Below are 17,510 nucleotides of genomic sequence, written 5' to 3' on the forward strand. Positions count from 1 at the left end.
CCACTCAGGGCGATTTTAGTTTTCTGCTCACCCTCTGATTGGCTCGCGTGCGGTGCAGAGCCCGGGTGACGTCATAGCAGACAAGAGCTAGGGAGCGGTTGCCGAGCGGGGCTCTGCCGCGGGCGGGCAGCTGTCGGCAGCGCACCGTCTGGGGGCTCGCGCGGGGGGCTGCAGCTTTTCCCGACCCGAAGCAAGTGTGCGGGGCCGGGAGGAGAGCCGGGGGTAGCGGGCCGGGCCCGGGGCTGCGGCTGCGGCTGCGGCCCCCCCAGCCCCGCCAGCCCGAGCGCTCGGAGGTAGAGGAGAGGTCTGGACAGGGTGGCTGGACCAGCGGCAGGTAAATCCCACGACTCACGGCGCCCGGCTCGCTCGGGGGAGGGTGTGGCGCTGCCGGGCAGATTTTCTGCCTTCCCGGGGTCCCTTCCTGCTCTCGCGGCGCCCCAGCCTCGGGTCCCCTACGTGGCGCCCCCGGAGCCCCGAGACCCAGCGCGCAGTTCGCGGGATCGCGCTGGGCGAACGCGGACGAGTGGGTGTGTCAGGGCCACTCTCGGAGGGCCTGGACCCCTCGGCTGGGGCAAGCCCTGGACTCGCTGACACGGGCCTGGGCCGCTGGAGGCCAAATCCGCCCCCAAAGCAACGTCAGCCGGTTAGTCTTACACCATCTTCCCGCCCCCTCCCCCAGCCCCAGTAGCGACGGCAGCCCCCCTCCCCCCCCCCCCCCCCACCAAGGGGAGGAGGTGTGGCCGAGGCCCCGGGCAGGTCCGGGAGAAGGGGAGCAGCCCAGCCTGAGCAAACAGAAAAAGTGACGGTTTTCTTAAATAGGCGCCCTTTCTTTTATTTTTCTTTTACCCTCCTCCCCTTTTTTTTGGTGGGGGCGGGGGGAGCCTAATGACAGGAGGACTCATTTCTATTCATGTGGAGATTGGAATGATGCAGTACTATCCCTAAAAAGGCTGGGGTCCCTCAGTTGGCCTTTGTCTTTGTCTGGGGGGCAGGGGTCATTAGGGGTCATTAGGGGCACTGCCCTCCTACCCCGTCCTCAGCTCACAGGGAGCCTTGCCGTCAGTTTGTGAACTGGCTCTGGCCAGACGCCTGCCGCACTTTGGGGCAGATTGAACATTTTAGATACTTGCTGTCACAGGTTTTCCTTCCTTAGGTGATGGTGGTGGAGGGTCAGGGTGGGAGGGCGGTGCCCGCAGGGAGGGAGCCAGAGGCCCCCACTTGATATTTTGGTCCCACCTTCCAGAATCCAGTGCCAGACTCTGGACTTGAGGGTTCTAGGCTGTGGTCTGTAGAAGCAAAGGAGAGAAGGGTGAGTGGCTTGGCTTTGGGAAGCATGAAGGGGGCGGTTGCAGTGTTATTTATTTATTTTTTTTAAATGGCTTTCAGCCAGGAAGCCTTTAGCCATGTTAGTCTCGCTCCCCCCATGGTTTTGCAGACTCAAATCCAGGCCAACTGTATGGCTGTCTGAGGTGTTGGAACAGAAGGAGGTCCATTCCTGTTGGTGACAACACTGTGGCCCTGTTCTGGGATGACCGAGGTATAAAGGTCAGTGCGGTTTTCACTGGGCCGTTTGCAAAATTATAATTGGGCAGGTCTGTGATTGGGTAGTTGAGGCCCCTAACCAGGGGCACCTTTGGATAAAGGGGCTTAACTGGTAATGGATGACTAATAGGCCAGGGCTTGAAGGGAGAGCCATGTAAGCCTTTGTCAGTGTCTGGATACAAATGTCATACCTCCCTCCTCCATGAAAGAGGCAAAATGGGAAGAGACCGGCATGTATGCTGGGTGGAAGCTGACAGCTGAGAATGTCAAGGCCAGAGGGACTTTGAGATGTCAAGGAGCAGACCCTCCAAGCCTCCAGGCAGGCAGATGGGCCTTGTGGGAGAGACCAAACAGAAAAAAAGAGGTTCACTTGTGATACAGATGCAGGCAAGGGGCCACAACACCCGAAGGGCGTTCTGACTAGCCGACCGTTACCACAGGTTGCAGATTTTCTGGTTGGAGGCAGAATGGGTGTACACAACAACCTGCTGAGGTCTTTGGGGAGAGGGGAGTAGATGCGGCAAGTGAGGAAAATGAGGAATAACTGGGGGGGATGGGGAGGTGCTGTCCCCATCAGAGACTCTGCTATTATGAGGTCAGAGACTTAAGCTACTATGAGGTCATAGAGGGTGGTCAAGGCCAAAAAAAATCAGGTCTAGAAATCAGATGGAGCAGGTGGGAACAAAGCCATAGGGACATACAACAAGAAAGAAGCTGTGGTCTTACCAGGAACCTGAATGCCATGATTTCCCACTGATGAGATGGGAAAATTTGGACGGGTGCCTCAGCCCATACTTAGGGGGACAATTTCTTGATATTTAGGGAATTGGTAGCATTCCCAACTGTGTAATCGCCTTCAGGAGCTAGTAGCTTTGGTCATAGGAAGGAGAAGAAACTCTGTGAACGGTGGACTCAGTAATGACTCTTTCCTCCTGGGTAAGGAGAAAGAAGTGGGGGGGGGGGCAGGGAGCAGGGTCCCAAATGGGATTGGGGGAGATTTGAATTGGCCCGAGACACAGGTAGGTTGACTGTTTTTATATGGGGAGGGCCAGGGCCAGATCTGGGGTCCCTGCTGCAGGCATGGGGGTACCTGCCTGTGCTAAAAAAAAAAAAAAAAAAAAAATGCCCTCCTTCCAGGGGCCCATGGGATGGTGAAAGCCACTGGCCTTGAAGGTAAGTGCAGTTGTTGAGGCATCTGGGGGGGCAGCTTAAGCTCCAGCTGCCCTGCTGGCCCCCGCCTTTCCACCCTGCCGCCTGAGGCTAGGAGGTTCCCTCTGCAGGGCCTGGGATGGCCTAGCCTGCCAATTCGGCACTATGCGGCTTCTCCAGCAGGGGGCAGGAAAGGGCACGCAGCAGCTGGCAGGGCCAGAGCCCTCCATTTCTGGTGTGAAGCTGGAGCCTTCTGAGCAAGTAACAGCTATACACTTCAAATCTGATTTAGGGGTACCAGAGAACCAAAGGAACCCCCGGACCTGGCATTCTGTTTCCATTCCGTCCGGAAATGTGTCGCTTCCTGGTGCGCCCCACGCCTTTGGAAGACATTTGCACTTACAAACCCAGTGATTGCTCCAGTCACTCATATACACAGGCTAACCCAGAGTTTAACTGGAAATGTTGATCAGTGCAATGGATCCATGTCTGATTTGCACGTTCGCTCAATTATGTGCAGGTTGGGGCAATCTGTGTTGCACCCTGGGGACGTAACGAGGGGCAGAATGGCGTAGCTACAGCTTGGTGTGCGCGGGTGAGAAGCAAAATGGGGGAGGCGGACCTTGAACACTGGAAAGAGATGAACAGTTTAGTGGTGGAGAATGGAGATCATTCCCAAGGTGTGGTCACAGAAAGGCCTGGGCCTTTCCATTGAGATGGAATAGGACTGTCTTGGAGCCCACACAGTGGAGCGGGGGGCCAGGGTTTTGCCAATAGCTGGGAGGAGGCTGGATTTGGAGAAGGAGGTGTTTTTTTTTTTTTTTTTTTTTTTTTTTTTTTTTTTAGAGACTAGAGGACCAGGATCCAGGATGGAATGAATAAACCTGAGGAGTCAGAGAAGTCAAGTGTTCTGGTCTGCTTCTGCCCCTCTTCTGAGCCTCACTCGCCTTGTCTTTCAAATGACAGCACTGGACTTGGTGGTTTCTGAGATGGTCGTGACATTTTAGGAAGTGGGTCCATTTGTTCTGGGTCATGAAGGCAGGTCCCCGATAGGACAACATCCCCCCCCCCCAAACCATTTATCCTTTCAAATCACACTTTTTGATATGCTCGCCAGTTTGGGGGAAAATTATACAAAACAAACCCCACAACCACTATACACATTTCATTTATTTTAGCAGTGTGGTTTTATTTTTATTTCATGTGAATGGGACACAGGGGAGAAGAGAAGTCCAAGTGGAGAATCTGCTAGGGACCCTGTAACCAAGGCCCTGAAAAGCTCTTTGGGGATCTTATGCAGATCTTCTTCAACTCCGTAACTCAGCCTCCAAACAGAAGGGCTTGGGATAAGAGGAAAGGAAGGCCTGCTTAGGATGTGTATCCTTTTCCTTCCTTCTCCCTCATGTCTCTCTGAGCCAGGTGGACTTTCTGGAATTCTGCATCCTCAAGAGACACTACCCCTAACCATCAACACAATCGCGCCCTCTAGTGACCTCAACAGGGACATGACTGGCAGAGTTCCCCATGCATCCCCTGGTCCAGCTTCCAGGCCAGTGCTGATCTCCTGTGCAGCTCTTAACTCCCTGTGGAGAAGGGCTCCAGTCCTTCCAAATGGCCTGGAGAAACTGAGGCAGTTGCAGCTTCTTGCAGGTCCTTCTGTATGGATGGGGCTGGAAATTGAGCAAGAGAGCCATCTCCCTAGTGCTTAGTTTCCTCCCTCTGGGCCTGAAAAGGGTTCCAGAACTCCTTCCCCGCCATCTTTAGTGCTGGGCCGGGCACCTGCCATGGGAGGGCCCTGTGCTAGAGAGAAGGGTTGGCGGTTGGCTACAGTTCCCCCCGCCCCGCACTCCCCCCAGCAAAGCGGCAGCCCTAGTCCCCAGACAGAGAGGCTGGCAGGAAACTGGAATGCAGCAAAGCTGGGGTGCTGGTAGGCACAAAGTGGGTACACTGACCCCTGGCCCATCCTCCGGTAGGAGGCTAAGCCACAGGTACAGACACAAAGCCATGTAAACATGCAACATGATACAGACACATAATACGGTATATGGTACATGTATGTATGTAATATGGTGTATGGTACATGATGTGGATCAGATGCATGTCACACACAGCACGGAATAGATACAGTGCACACACAACACAGTGCAGCCCCACGGCACATACACTCTACAGTACCGACACCGTATACGTACCCATGATCTAAACGTGACTGCACGCACACCCAACATGATACAAACTGGACACACACAAAATGGCATAGATACGACACGGCGCACACACGACAGGGTACAGGCACACAGGGCACCCAAATACAGTGAGTGCGGGAAGCGGCACAGATATACTTGAGCCGGCATGTACTCACACACAGGCCACATCCCTGCACTCCCCAACAAAATTCACCCCGCAGACAGGCCAGAGGAGTGTGGCCACCAGGTGGAGCGCTGTGTCCTGCCAGTCTCATCTGCACTGGCTCCAGCTGTGCAATTGGGGGATTCGAAGTAGGCCGCCCTGCAGTTCATCGGAGGCTAAAGCCAGGGGGAGGCAGGCCTGAGGACAGCTCTTGATCTTGCGCAGAAGCCCAGAGGTGCTTGGTCGGTTTGGGCTGGTGCATCCACTGCCCCGCACCTGGCCCTCTGGCGCTGCTCCCCACCCCCATGGGTGCTTGGTGCCGTCCCCGTGCTCAGGAGACTTTCTGTGGCCACACTTCTTGAGCCCTTTTCCAGTCCTGCCTCTTTCTGGGGCTTTGTCAGCCAGCACTCACCTCCCCTCACCCCACCCCCTTGCAGGCTGAACTCATGCAGCAAGGGATTTTGGGCACACCACTTCGCAGCCCAGTGGGTGCGATCTGGAAATGCTGCTGGGAGTGTGCGAGTGGGAAGCACTCAGGGAATGCCGGGGCCGCTGGGGGACAGACGGACAGACGTGCTCTGGAGTCTCGCCAGGAGCAAGTGGCAGACCTAGGGTATGGCTTCGTCTTCTTATTCACCAGGGGGAAGTGGGAATCATGGGGCTTTTCTTGGCTCCCTGAGGCTTCAGTTTTACGATCTCTACATATCCATCCATCCGTGTCTCTGGATTAGGACCTTGTGCGTTCGGTGTCTTCTAACAGAACGTGTGCTACCTGGGTCTGGCTTTGTTGGGATGTAACATATAGGTGCTGCTTTTCTGTGAGGACAGACACCGTGGAGGGAAGGAGGGGGCAGGGCGGGAAGGACTGCAGAGGGAATATTGGTCTCTTCTTGAGAGGCTCGAGTGATTGTGGGAAAAGGCAGAACAGAGAAGGGTTGGAGACCTTGTCTCCATGGTTGGATATGGAAACCTCTGTGGAAAAGATAGGGTAAACTGTCACCAAAAAGAAAACCCCAGTATATAGTCACCCTAAGAAATCTGAGAAGGACCACAGAAGACCTCCCTGTTAGGATCAGAGGCTGAGGTCCTCAGCAGCTGTGAGATGGTAGCAGACTAGGGACCCTCCGAGTGCTTCCCACCCCCAAGGCAGTGAAGGAGGTCGCTGAGAAGGGAAGGACACAGAGGTGGAGACTTGGACTTGAGGCATGAAATAGGCCTCCGGAAACAGCAACGGAAGTGAAATCGACAGCATCAGTATTGCCGGGTCCTCAGGAAGCTCAGGTATCCGCAGAGCCAACCTGCATTTGCCGTCATCTTTCAGGTTTCTGTAGTACGCCGGACAATACCACCCCCTGCGAAAATGCAAATACTTCACATCCGTCCTGTTTGATCTATTCCTCCCGAGGACACACGTCCACGGTGACTAGGGCCGGTCTTTTCCATGAGCTAGCAAGCAGATCCAGAGTGGTGAAAGGACAGCAGGTCTCAACTTGAAGCTCGCACTTCAGTGCCCTTTCTGGACTCTGACACAACAGTGCCTTTTTTTCTTTTTTTTTTTTTAATGCTTTCTCCCCTGTCTGATTCTCTGCCTTCTCAAGGGGTTTTCTGAAATCCATTGTTGTGTGAGTGTGACGTTTGTGGGGGTTGGCTGAGGGACTCGTAGCAGGTGGAGAAAGAGGTTCCTGCACCCCCACGATGCTTCTCTTGGCAGGTTTCCCCCAAGAAAGAGCAGCTGAGTCCTTGCATCTTGTGGCAACTGGTGTGCCCAGCACCCAGTCCATCGGAGCTGAAGGCAGCCCGGCCCCTTCTCATGGGCAGCGCCCACCTGTGCTGAGGTCCTGCGGGAGTGGCGGTGAGAGGTGAGTAATGGACTCCAGGGCAGGGAGTTAGGGATCTCCAAGTCCAGGTAAATGCCACCTTTCCACCAGAGCTCCCAGTATGAAAGACCCTGACCCCACCTCAGAGCCAGGCCTCAGGGCACAGCCCCTCCTTCCTGGGGGATTGTGGCCCTTATGACTGCCCTTGGTTTCTTGGTTCGCCCATCTCTAATGTGGATAGGAATGACAGCCTTGACCTACATTGTAGGGTGAGGAGGAGAAATAACCTAGCAGTCATTGCCAAGTCCGTTGCAAATGCTCAAGCTCCACCAAAGAGCTTCAGCAGAACCACAGACACGCTTCCCATCAAGCTGCCGATTCCTTTCTTCCTGCTTTCCTGATGTCAGGGTGGCATTTAAGCCACATGCCACTAAGTGACCAATCAGCTCCTGTAATTTCTCCTCCACAACTTAGATTTTACCTTCCTGGTCAGAGTGTACCCCAACCCCATCTATCCCAGCTTCTGGGCCTGGCGGGTGTAAACTTTCCAGAACCTTCCCTCTGCCTTCCCAGCCAATCGGAACGCTTTCTCCCCCAGCTCTCCAACGACACTTGAGTCTGTAGTATGTAGTGTGGCCCTTGCTTCTCTACTGCCTTAAGTAATTCTTGCACGGTTTCTGGAGTATTCGTCTTGGCAGGTAGGTTAGACTACAAACTACGTGTGGGCACTAGATTTCACAGGCTTCTAGTCTCTCTCACAAGTGCGACTGACCATTCCCCTGTCAGACTTTTGACTGGCGCCCCACTCGCCCTCTCCACATCTTTCAGGTTCCTTGGCCTGCCTCTGATCATCTACCCCTTTTCCTGTTGGGCGGCCATTATGCCTTCCTCTGTCAGCTGTTCCATCTGGCCTTATGTTGCCATATGCTGCCGTCCAGCTACCTGTCCCTCTCTTTGTCTGGCCTTGTATCTGTCTCTTTGTCAGCTACCTAGCCGTCTCTCAACATGCCCAAGTCAAAAGCAACCAAACCAACGAAACTAGAAAGCCCCCAACAAGAAAAAGAAATGAAACAGAAAACCAATAGGGAAAATGCAGGGCCAGTCTCTTTCCCACTGAGCCTGCCTGCCCTGGGCCTACAGGACAAAGGCAAAGTGCAGCCCAGTGGCAGGTGTTTCTGTGATGCCTTCTCATGAGGGGGAAGCTCCAGAGTTTCGGCCGGGAAATGGAGGGTGTGAAATTACAGCCTTTTGCCGATACTGATGTATTCAGCTTTCTAGAGATGCCGCGGTAGGGGATCCTCTATAGACCTGGAGCGACAGAAGGTAACTAGAACTCACTAAAGTAAGAAGCAAGCCCCCAGGGTCTCTCCTGGGTGTTCTGTGACAGCTACAATAATAATTTGTATTTATCGTCTACTGTTGTGAGCCCTGTGCTAGGCATTTTATTTGCATGAGACCATTTGATCTCCCAGTAATTCTGCAAGGTAGGTATTTGTTTTCTAATAGTTACTCTTTTTGCTCCTGATTATAAAAGTGATACTAGCTCAAGGTAGGTACTAGAATCATTGTCCTACCCACGAGGAGGAGACAGAGGTTGAGAAGGGGCTACATAACTTGCCTGTAACTGGATACGTGCTGTGGCTTTGGGAGGAAAGACACTTTCTCGAGAGTGTCTCAGCAACCCAAATGATGTTGGTACTCTTGAGTGCTCTGTCTTTCTCTGTCTCTCTCTCATATAAGCATACTGATGTACTCTTGGACATTCACACAGTCCTTATGCCTCCTTGACTCACACTGTTCACACTGGACATGTTCGTGGGGATGATCACTCCCACCCCCTCACCCTCACTCACAGTCGTATTTACAAACATACTACACACAGGTTCACTCCTGCTACCACACTCATTTATATACTCACATTCTCATGCTGACGCACTCCCACTTGCCCTACACCCCGGCCACACGTTCTCACGCACCCACACCTTTACGTTTTCTTACGTTCTTGCACGCTCACAGTCACGCCTTCTCGCTCATGTCCACACAGGTGATAGAATCACGTTCAACCTTCCAGTTCCTCCACACTCACACACGGTCTACACACAGACCTACATTGACTGTCCCCTGCCCATTTCTCATACAGCCATATGTATCCAAGTTTTATGCACTCTAACGCATTCGCCCTGTCACTATTTCATCCTCACAGTAATACACTTAGACAACTCACAGCTCCTCACAGGGGCACACACACACACACGTATGCATGCTCATACCGTAAAGGTGGTCTCACCGTTTCTGCTTTTGTGCCTCCTTACAGTCTTACACTCAGGATTAGGTGCTTTTGGACTCCTGCTCGGCACCGGCCCAGCCTCCCCTTCTCTGACACATTCACGCAGAATCACACTTGCACGTGGAAACACGCTCCTTTTGACACACATTCACGCTCATTCTCTCACCTTCACACTGAGACCCGGTTGCCCACTTCAAACTCACAGGTATACAACCTCCAATGTGGACACCCCCACTCAGTTTTGGTAAACTCGGCCACTTTCGCCGACGCGTGTCGCCCTGCCCTCGCGTGCAAACATGGCCACACGCGTGCAGCCGCAAGGACGCACACCCCCATATGCCCACTCACATGCAGTACTCGTGCAAGCTGGTGTGAACACACGGTCACACTTACGGCCCACCCGTGCTGATATGCCGCCGTTTGCACGTTTTCACATATCGTCACATTCACGGCAATACGCTCAACATCCTACGCTCCCGCACGTCACCATCGGCACACAGGCACACACTCACTCCCCTACGCTCACATGTACACCCTTTCACCCTCTAACTGCCATTTCTGCATTACCCATATTCACAGCGGCACCGTCCCACTTGCCGCACACTCGCATTCTCACTCCCGTACTATCGTGCCGTCCCACCGCCTACGTTGCTACACGCATTCGCACCAGTACGCAGATAGCGTCCTATGCAGTCATTGACCTGCGCTTACGCGGGCGCACACCAGGCCAGCCCACGCGGTTCATACTGCCGCTTGTCAGTGCCCATAAGTACGTTCATGCGCTCACACGCAGGCAGCTACGGACCCCACGAATGGCCGTGCAGAGTCACGCTCACTCACGCTCACATCCACTCTGCAACGTCGACCCTTAGGTTGACACACTTGCTCACGCTGGTCTGCGTGCCCGTGCAGTCACTGATGCTTAAATACGTCGATTCTAGCTCAGCGTACTCGCCTGAACTGCCACGTACTCTTCCTTGGACTCTCACACGGGCCAGTCGCCCCGACACCATACTCACCCTGACATTGACCTGCACTGCCTCACTGAGATGATCCGACTCATGCATGTCTGTGATTCACCTGTGCGTGTAGTGACCCCGCCCTCCCCCACACTCCCACCCATTCCCAAACTCTTATACGTGCCCCCACACTGATATGGCCACAGTCACACACTTTCTCACTGACACACGCACACTGTAACACACCCCCACTGCAGGTAGCTCGTGATCACGGTTGTCACTTTTTTTCCTACTTACCACTAATGTTCTCCTCTCCCCTGCTATGGAAGGTTTTTCAGCAACCTGTGGCCACAGGAAAAGTGTTGGTCTGAGCCAGGGTACCAGTGGGACTAGATCTTTCTAGAGCAGAAAGGAGTGGAATTGATATCTAGGGTTAAAAAGTAAAAGCTCAAACCCACAGATCAAATTTTATATCCTTTTGCCATAATTTTCTTTTACAGAAATCCTCTCTAATAGAGAGGCTCAGCCAGTCTACCCAAACAGGGTGGGAGGTTACATGGCTTATTTTCTGGAAATTTATGGCTTAATGTGTGAACTCCTTTCTCTCCCAAGGGGAAGGGAGGGTAAAGAATGTGTTTCCTTATGCATGCCCAGTGGTTTCCTAGGCAAAAGTATGTGTCTGTGATTTTATATGCCTGTGATCTAGAAGTCCATGCTGATTACAGTAGGCACCTCTCATGTAGCCTAGGTATGCTTTTACCCTGCCAACCCTGGGACATGGTATTCAAGCAAGAGAAAGGAAAGGTTAATGAGTTAGCTGGATGATAAAAGAAATTTCTGTTGAGCGTGCATGTGCATACATAGACCCCATTGGAATTTCAACAGCTGTTACTAACAAGTTAACAGAGGAAATTTCTCAGTAGGCGTGGATAAAGGCAAGCTGAAGAAACTTCCTTGCACTCCAGACAGACTGTAGATTTCCCTGCAAGAGGGTAAAAAGAAGCACAATTCCCAGGAGTGAACCAGTAGATGAGCTTGGTGCCAGAGTCCTGTGCCACCCCTAGTTCCCAACCAGAGATTTAGAAGCATGAGGCACCTTGTAGGACCCTCCTGAGTCCATGGCTTCCCCTGCTGAAATCTCTCCGGAGCAAAGTGTGTCCAAGCTGCCATTCAATATGGATTCTGGCACCATGGGGAAAGAAGCCTTCATTCTGGAATACCTCGTACTATCCTGTACACCTGAGATTAGATTGAGACTTTCTTGGGAAGCAGAGACCACATCATCTTACTTATTTTGGATTCCCAATGCCTGGCATGATGCCAGGCCCAGAGCAGCTACTTGTGAAACTTCATTAAGAAACTGAAAGAAGTAGGTGGACACCAACATGTCAGAACAGATCCAGTGCCCCTCTTCCTCAATCCCAGAATTCTCATGGCATTACCAGCTTAGACTGAGAATTTGCTATGGACCCTATATAGTGCTAGACCCAGAAGGAGATTCAGATGGAAGAAAGAAACGTACTCTGCCCTTGAGGTACTTGCATTCCAGTGGGAAAGATGAAGTCACCAGACAAGGGTATCACCAGGCCACAGTCTTCAAACATGGGATTGCAGGAATCTTTATCATGTAACCCAGTGGTCTTCAAGCTCCCAAGGCCTTGAGGGCCCAGGAGTGGTTGGGAACAGCAGCCAGGATTTAGGGAAGTCATTTCCCAAAGCAAACCTCCTCGTAGAGCTCTTGCTTAGCACAGAGATACGCTGTCTTTCCGGACGATTGTGTGTGACAGAGCCCTTTGTCACTGTGCCTAAGGTAGAGGAAGGAAAGTGAACTGTAGACCTTAACAGAAATTTTGTACTTAGTTAAAATTTAGCTGCCACCTCCTCCAAGAGATGGCTTTAGAGAAGTAGCCTGGCAAATTTACATTTGATCGTTTCTGTCGATAACGCTGAGTGTCCCCAGAAGAAATTTACATAATTTTACGGGACTGGGTGAATTTTAGGAAGGAAAAAAATGCACTTGCCTGAATTCACTTGAATGCACTGAGTAGTGCTCAGTGCGTAGACCCACCCCTTTGCATTGATGTATTTTATACTTTTAAAAACAGTTAATGACCCATTCATCCATTATGATGGAGGAATCGGGAGCCCCAGCTCTGAAGTCAGCAGACGAACATTTGGATCCCAGTTTGGCCACCTCCTAGCTGCAGAACCTTATTTGAGTCAATTACTTATCCCTCTTAAGCCTCAGTTTCCTCATCCGTAAAATGGGAGTGACACTAATAGCCTCTACCTCACTGAGTTGTTATGAGTGTGAAATAAGATAACATATGAAAATATTTAGCACAATGTCTGACCTACAGGAAGTACTCAACAAATGATTTTATTATCCTCACCACAGCCCTTTGAGGTAGGTGCCATCAAAAGGACAGAACCCTGAGAGAACAGAGACAGAGGATGGTTCTTTGCAGCCAAGGACCTGATTTTCGTGGGACTTGTTGCCTGCTTTCCTTCTAGTTCTGCTTAACCACAAGCTAGGAGTCAGTGCTCATCCCCATTTGAGAAGAGGAGTGACAAATAGAATTAATCTATAGAGAGTTGCCTCCATTCCTTTATCATTCCGGAACATGCGTACCTGGCCGCCACAACAATGTCTCTGGCTCATGTCCATGTCCCCTTGAGCCCTACAACTCTCCCCTTGACAGCATGGAGTCCTCAGTGATGTCCCCTTCATTTCTGGTATAGAAACTTGAGAGAGAGGACTAGGAGAGACTCCTGATCCCGGCGGAGCTGGAAGCCTGCTCTCTAACTGCAGACATCACTCTGCCCTTGATTCTAACGCTGAAATGTCTGCTTTGTGGGTAGAGGGTCTGCCCATTTCCAGGCTTTGGTCCCAAACCCCACAGTGAAGACACAGTCCACTGTGAAGCCCTAGGAACATTCATGTCCACGCAAAGGCTGTGAGTAACTGAGAACATGTCATACCACGTGAAACCGTTGTGTGATCGAGGAAGCGTAAATTGGAGCGTGGGCTTTGGAGTCCCACAGACGGGATTGTAAGCTTACTTTTCCCCTCTACAACCTCAGCAGGTGACTGGAGGTCAGTTTCTTCTGCAAAGTGGAAATACGAATGCCTAATGTGGTTATGCAAGTTACGTGAACTTGTACAAGAATAACTCTTACCAGAGTGCCTGGGGCAGAAGATCTCAATGATTGCTGGCGATTTGGTTTATGGCTCGTGAGGTCTGTGGTAGTAACTGTAAACTTCTTCTGTTGGTAGACTATCTTGAGTCGCTTCCACACATTTCCCACATGTGAGTTATTTGACTCTCACAACGTCTTAGTGGAGGTAGTCCCCTCTTGTACATGAGGAAATAGGTTCAGAGGGGCCAAGGGATGTATCCAAGGTCATGAAGCTCGTTAGCAGCAGTACTAGGCTGAGATGGTACCAGTCCACACTGACCATTTGCATCTTTGCTTGGCAAAGCCTCTGGGGGCTACAGTCAGCAAATTAGAGCTGTTCGAACTGAGCTTAATCCTTATGGGGGAAAAATGTGAACACTAGTTACGCTTTTTCTGCTATCACATTGTATTTCTTTGCATCCTGTACAACGTCCAACATGGTTGCAAGAGTGCAACAAATGTGACCTCATAAGAGCACCCTTTGCAGAAAGGCTGAGTGATGTGTGGCCACAGTGACACTACTGACCACCAAAAGGAAAATCTTTCTCCAGGCACGCCATGTGGTTTTGTTCATTCTGCTCAAGTAACACCAGATATTCAGTGTCTGGGATTTCTTTTTTTTTTTTTTAACAGTTTTTTAATGTTTACTTATTATTCCTGAGAGATTGAGACAGTGAGAGAATGCAAGCGGGGGAAGGGCAGAGAGGGGGGAGACAGATAATCCCAAACAGGCTCTGCACTGTCAGCGCAGAGCCCAACGTGGGGCTCAAACTCAGGAGACTGAGATCGTGACCTGAGCCGACACCAAGAGTCAGACAGTTAACTGACTGAGCCACCCAGGTGCCCCCAGAGTCTGGGATTTCTTAAAACCTTCTGAAGCACATCCACAGACCTCGGGTGCCACTTGGCTGTTTCTCTTGACGTGAAAATTTACGTGGTTTATAGCTGTCAAAGTCGAGATGCGTAGATATTTGTGTTGCTTCCCACTAGATATTCCTAGTTTAATTTTTGCTGAGACATACAACGTGTCAATGTGGTTTTTCTTTGTGTGTTGACTTTTGCAAAAGTTACACATTGACATCAACCTTAGTAAACTCTAGGGAGAACGTGGGAGGACCCAAAGTGGAGGGCTTTTGACCTTTGTGTAGGATTGATTGGTTGATTGATTGCCTCATAGCCATACTCAAAGTGAAGTACTCTTATCTTGGCTTCTGGGATGTCTTATACCCAGTTTTCCATTTCTTTAACCACATTCCTCAGGGATCTCTGGTTCCTTTTCCTCTTGGAGCCCCTAAATGTTGGTGTTCCCCAGAAGCCTTTTCTTCCCTCTCATTCTGTACTCTTCCTGGGCACTTGTACCTGCTCCCATGCCGATGGTCTTTAAATTAATATCTGCAGCCCCACATGTCCAGTTCTCCGCTGAACCATTTCATGGGGCCAGATGAACATGGTAGAACAGCTGTCGTGTTTGTATTTATCGTCTTTCATCTTGGCATCTCTGTTGAGAGGGCCAGATAGCTAGAGAGATTTTTTCCACCACCTATGAATGGATGTTCCCTCCGGCTTTTTATTACTTGCTATGTGATTTATAGCTCTCAAAGTTGAGATGGGTAGATATTTGTGTTGCTTCCCACTAGATAGTCCTAGTTTAATCTTTGCTGAGACATACAACGTGTCACTGTGTTCTCTTTTTTTTGTATGTTGACTTTTGCAAAAGTTACACATTCGAGATCCATCTGTAGATACTTATTGGTTTTTGTAGAATTTTTATGTTTGTTTGTAAAGTTTATATAAGAATTGAAATGTATTTTCTCTGAAACTCACAAATAGTGTCATATTGGCCAAAAACAGAACAATTTGTCCTTATTATTCTTGTGGGAATATGATTAATACTGGTGCTTTCATGGCTGCTAATATGAAGGGCCCCCAACATAATTGTATTTGTTATCAGTCTGCCAGCTTGGCTAGTATTTTTTCCACCATTCTAAGCTAATTGTTTAGTCTTATTTTATTTATTTATTTATTTATTTATTTATTTATTTATTTATTCATTCATTCATTCATTCATTCATTCATTTTCAGAGAGAGAGAGAAAGAGTGTGAGTAGGGGAGGGGCAGAAAGATGGAGAGAGAATCCCAAGCAGGCTCCATGCTGTCAGTGCAGAGCCCGACGTGGGGCTCAATCTCACAAACCATAGGATCGTGACCTGAGCCAAAACCAAGAGTTGAACACTTAGCCGACTGAACCACCCAGGCACCCCAACTCTTGTTTAAAAAGACCCCCAAAAAACAAATGAACAAAAGCCAGACAAAACAGAAAGTGACACACAGTTCTAGTTGGAATCCAAAACAAAAGCTAAAAAGGTTAAACTGGGGACCTAATATACAGCATGGTGACTACAGTTAATAATACTGGATTGTGAAATCTAAGAGAGTAGATGTTGTGTGTTCTCACCACACCAAAAAAAGTAACTGTGTAAGGTGGTGGATATATCAGTTAACCATTGATAACCATTTCACAGTGTATACATACATCACACAGTATACCTTGGCAGTTTTTATTTGTCAATTATACCTCTGTAAACCTGGAAAAACCCCTAAAGACTGAAAAAAAAAGAATTTTATCTCCCACATCCTTTGGGGCCTTTTGGGATAGAAATGTATTTCCATTCAGGGTCCTGAGACCAGTTAATCCCACCGGGCCTAACATCCCTGCCATCTTGGGTCAAAAACAGAGGCCCCTCTTGAAACGTCTCTTCTCCTGTCTCCTGTCTTGCTAATCCCCTGTTGCCTGTGCTTCCTTCTCCCCCAGCTCACCTTCTCAGTGTTGTCTCTTCCAGAGAAGAGATTATTTCCATGTTGCTACCTGGAACATCCCACCCCATGGGGAAAAATTCCCCCGAGTCTTCAACCTTAGACATCTTGCTACCCTGTCACCCAAGTAATAATTCCAAAATTCACAGCTAACCGTGCCCCCACCACCGCCACTTGAAACCTCTTTATCTTAACAGGAAGAGTCCAAACCCCAGAAAAAGGCATACAAAACCCTTCTTCGTTTCATCTCTACTGATCTTATTTTTTCCCGTCCCTCTTCTTTACTATGGTCAGGCCAAGTGACCTGTAGTTCCTCTGGGGCCTAACACATAATGTTCCTTGTGCCTGAGACACATCCTCCCTAATTCAGCTCAAGTGTATGTCCTCCACGAAGCCCCCTTCATGGTTTTGAGAGTCCCTTACTCTGTCCTTCAGTAGCAACCTGTTGTCATCCTTGCACTGAGCTGTCATGACCAACACCCATGACACTTTAAGTCTCTTCAAGGGCAAGGAGTGTGCCTTGTTCATGTCTTGCCCTGGAGTCTGGTGAACTCCTACTCATCCTGCAGTACCCAGCTTGAGTGCTAGATCCTCTGACTTCTGGGCAGTATGAGTTACCCTTCCTCCACTGTACTTCCAAAGCATCCTCTGCCTACTTGGGCACAGACTATACAGACACTTTGGAAATGCTGAAAGAATGAATTTACTTATGAAGATTGAGTGATTTCCTCAAGGTCACAGAGTGATCCAGAAGTAGATCTGGAACGGCTCTTCTTTTCATTGGAGATAATTCTTTTAGGTTTATAAAAGACCTAACTAAGACCTGGAATTAAAGGTGCATAACAGGGTACAACTTAGTTGTTTTTTTCTTTTTTTTAATGTTTATTTATTCTTGTGAGAGAGAGAGAGCACAGGCGGGGAGGGGCAGAGAGAGAGAGACACAGAGGGTGCAACTTAGTTCTTAAATGAACTATGAAAGGAAGGGTTTTTTTTTTCTCCAAGTATTATCTTCCTAATACATTCCCCAAAAGAGGTCTGCTCTGTTCACATATGGTTCCAGTTCTAGAATTTGCTGTGTATCAGAACATACGTATCTCTTCTTCTGTAGTTCACTAGGAGCCAGTGGCCTGGCTTCTTTAAAGTGTCATACATGTTACTTTCTTTCAGAGGTTTGAGATCTGTTCTCTCTCTTTTACACAGCACGAGCATCACTTAGTTCAGAAATAGGGGCTTAAAACTAAGAAAGCTATTCTAGCATGATTGGAGTATTTTTTGGTTGGAATATGCTGTTGAATAATGGCCTACACCAACCTAATGCTTTTCACTTTTCACATCCTGGTGAACTCCTCCTCATCCTTCAATACCCCGCTCAAGTGCTGTATCCTCTGACCCCTCTGGGGACATGTTATCCTT

The 17,510-nt window shown here is 49.8% G+C and overlaps 1 protein-coding gene across 12 annotated transcripts in view; it reads left to right on the plus strand.

The window, feature by feature from the left end:
- The first annotated feature begins 103 nt into the window (after nt 1–103).
- PAK3 (p21 (RAC1) activated kinase 3) overlaps nt 104–17,510 on the plus strand; it is a 137,738-nt gene continuing 120,331 nt past the window's right edge. For 2 of the 12 annotated variants that reach the window (XM_042974188.1, XM_042974187.1), the window contains exons 1-4: nt 104–334; nt 1,244–1,309; nt 1,436–1,545; nt 6,752–6,899. The gene's annotated coding sequence lies outside the window, so the exon portion shown is untranslated. The other 10 variants (XM_042974191.1, XM_042974192.1, XM_042974193.1 and 7 more) reach the window with 10 other exon arrangements.

This window comes from Panthera tigris, chromosome X (genome assembly GCF_018350195.1).
Source record: "Panthera tigris isolate Pti1 chromosome X, P.tigris_Pti1_mat1.1, whole genome shotgun sequence".
Lineage (NCBI taxonomy): Eukaryota > Metazoa > Chordata > Mammalia > Carnivora > Felidae > Panthera > Panthera tigris.